Genomic DNA, 3311 nt, shown 5'->3' with positions numbered 1-3311 from the left:
CTTCTTGTTGTTGTTTAAACTTACAATCTTTTAGGGGGCAGGGCTATCATAACTTTTCATAGAATCCTAGAATCTTAGATCTAGAAAACCCTACAATACACAGGTGTTGAAATGCGAGTCCACTTGTAGGCTCCTGAAAGCCCAAGAATCCCACTGAAATCCCGCACACAATGGATAGGGTCTGTGGCTTTCGGCCACTGCTCTGGTGGGCCCAAGAGTTTGCTTGCATTTGTTTTGAGCAACAAAAACCAAGTCTGGATGATATGTTCTCTCCTTCCCACACAGTCATGGTGGAAATGCACCCACTCGTGGGAAGTCTGATTCATTCAGTCATTCATTCATTGACTCACTCACTCATTCATTGACTCATTGACTCACTCACTCATTGACTCACTCATTCATTCACTCACTCACTCATTGACTCACTCACTCATTCACTCACTCATTCATTCATTCTTTCAATCACTCATTCATTCACCCACTCATTCATTTGCTCATTCATTCATTCATTCAGTCACTCATTCACTCATTCATTCAGTGACTCACTCATTCATTCACTGACTCATTCATTCACTCATTCATTCCCTCATTCATTCATTCACTCACTCATTCACTCATTCATTCATTCATTCACTCATTCACTCATTCATTCATTGGCTTTTGCCTCCATTTCCTCATCTGTAAATTAGGGAAGATTCTAGGATTCCATCATACATGATAACACTCTGTCGAGCTGTTGTTGACACAAGTGACATCCTTAGAGCGGCACTTCCATTGCTGCAGGCCAAGCTCCCACCCCAGGCATTGCCAGCCCCATGTTAGCAGTGGCATCTCCTGAGAACGCTCACCTGGGCAGCTGATGATGCCCCACAGGCTCCTGGGGCATGTCCTCTGCCATCCTCAGCCATCCTGCCCTCTTCAGCCTGCCCAGTTTAGGTTGACTGCGTTGCAGCAGTACCCGTGGGCTAGGGGTCTCCCTGTCTTCCTCATCTCCCTGCTGCCCCATGGCAGGGCTCTGCTTTACTTACAAAATATCACCAGCCCCAGTGTATTAATCAGGGTTCTCCAGAGAGACAGAACCAATGGGACAGACAGACAGATAGATAGATTAGAGAAAGAGAGAGAGAAAGAGATGATAGATAGATAGATAGATGATAGAAAGAGATGATAGATAGGTAGACAGATGACAGACAATAGATAGGTAGATAGGTAGATAGATGGTAGATAATGGATAGATGAAGAAAGATGATTGGTAGGTAGATAGATGGTAGGTAGATGAGAGCTAGATGATAGATGATAGACAGATGATAGATGACAGATAGACATGTTACCAGATGGAAAGTCTTAACTTCGAGTTGTCCAGGTTCTTGGCGTGTTAAAGAATTGAGCAAAACACACAAACAAAGCAAGAAAAGAACAAGCAAGTGGCTCAAGAACCCTGATTACAATGTTCTTCAGGGTTTTTATTAAGCTAAAAGAATTTGGTAACACCCCCAGGTGCCCTTTAGAGGACTCCAATTGGTTGCATCCTATGAAGGATTGGCCCCTGACCAATCAGAGGCAGAAGTGGAGGCTTCTGTTCTGTTACCACAGGAGTGAGACTGTGGCCCGTGTGCTGCCCAATCTTGCCTGGAACCGGCTGCTGCTGCTGCTCTTTTGCTTCTGCCTTAACCCTGGGTTACCCTCATTCCCTATTCTCCTGCCTCAGGTAGGTGATAGATAGAAATAAAGAGATAAATGATAGGTAGATCGATGATTGATAGATAGATGAGAGGAAATTAATTAGGGGAATTGGCCCATATGATTATGGAGGCTGAGAAGTTCCAGGACAGGCCACTGCAAGCTGGAGACCGTGGGGTGCTGGTAGCATGGCTCAGTCCAAGTCTGAAGGCCTCAGAACCAGGGAAGCTGAGGGTGTAACTCTCAGTCCAAGGCCAAAGGCCTGAGAACCCTGGGGCAGAGGGTGGCATTGGTGTAAGTCCTGGAGTCCCATGGCCGGGGAGCTGAGAGTTGTCCAAGGGAAGGAGAGGAAGAGCACGCCCCAGTCCGGCAGATGGATGGACACATTCACCTTTTCTCTGTTTTTGTTCTCTCTGGGTCCCAGCAGATTGGATGGTGCTGCCCACATCGAGGTGGAACAGGAATTAAAAGAAATTAAAGAATATGTAAGCAGAAACTCAGTTGTATGTAAGAAAACCCAATTCCCCCTGAGAAAGAGAAAGTGCTGAAGTCCTTTAAAATTAACTGCCTGTTTTTCTGTGGCTAGTGAGCCTTATTTCTCCCTTTCCCAGGCATTGCGAAGACCCTGTTTCTCTAGCCGTGCAGCTGCAAGGTCATAAACAGATAAACTCAAGTAGCAAAACATGTTTTTCTTTGAAAAGTAAGAAATGATGTAATGCATGTCTCAATTAATTGAATAACTGTCTTTGTTTCTCGCTTCTGTAACATGCTTCCCCCTGCACAGATCTCCCTCCACCCCACGAAATGCCTAAGAGGTAACTTAACTCTTTGTTCAGGGCTCAGTCCTTTGGATGTTAATCCGACTGGGCTGGTGCACCTAAATAATAAATATCTTCCTCAACCCCTCAGTCTCTCTGATTCCTTATCAATCCTGCAACAGAGGGAGCTCTTCACCACCAGGTCCGCTGAGGCTCAGACGCCAGTCTCGGCTGGAAACACCTTCCCGACACCCCAAAATCAACCTCCGCCAGGTGTCCGGGTGTCCTGCAGCCAGTCCAATTGACCCCTACCTGAGCCGTCACACCCAGCTTGTCCTGCATCCTCCTCACAGTGGACTCTTGGCACCGTTTCCGTTCTATTACGGTAGAAATGTAAACTCCCACCATTACTAGAGGTAAGGAGGCCACGCACACGCACACTTCTGGAAAGAATGTCAAGCAGCACCCAAGGGAAAAGTAACAATCTGTCTTTTCCAGAGTGAAGTGTGGTTAGCATTTTCTTTTTTTTTTGAGACGGAGTCTCGCTCTGTCGCCCAGGCTGGAGTGCAGTGGCGCAATCTCGGCTCACTGCAAGCTCTGCCTTCCGGGTTCATGCCATTCTTCTGCCTCAGCCTCCTGAGTAGCTGAGGCACCCGCCACCACGCCTGGCTAATTTTTTCTATTTTTAGTGGAGATGGAGTTTCACCATGTTGGCCAGGATTGTCTCAATCTCCTGACCTCATGATCTGCCCGCCTTGGCCTCCCAAAGTGATGGGATTACAGGCGTGAGCCACGGCGCCTGGCCGGTTAGCAGTTTCTTATGGCTCTTTCTGGGAATTTCCAAATCAGAAATCTCTTACATATGTATTCCCT

General features: G+C 46.8%; 1 long non-coding RNA gene across 1 annotated transcript; it reads left to right on the top strand.

Moving 5' to 3' along the window:
• The first annotated feature begins 1573 nt into the window (after nucleotides 1-1573).
• LOC129527650 (uncharacterized) lies at nucleotides 1574-2581 on the top strand. The gene is made up of 2 exons (XR_008672658.2): nucleotides 1574-1708; nucleotides 2108-2581. It is a non-coding gene; the product is annotated as an uncharacterized lncRNA (long non-coding RNA).
• Nucleotides 2582-3311: the final 730 nt, after the last annotated feature.

The sequence above is a fragment of the Gorilla gorilla genome, chromosome 18 (genome assembly GCF_029281585.2).
Source record: "Gorilla gorilla gorilla isolate KB3781 chromosome 18, NHGRI_mGorGor1-v2.1_pri, whole genome shotgun sequence".
NCBI lineage: Eukaryota > Metazoa > Chordata > Mammalia > Primates > Hominidae > Gorilla > Gorilla gorilla.
Note: the sequence above shows the minus strand (reverse complement) of the source record. Positions and strands in the feature narration are given on the sequence as shown.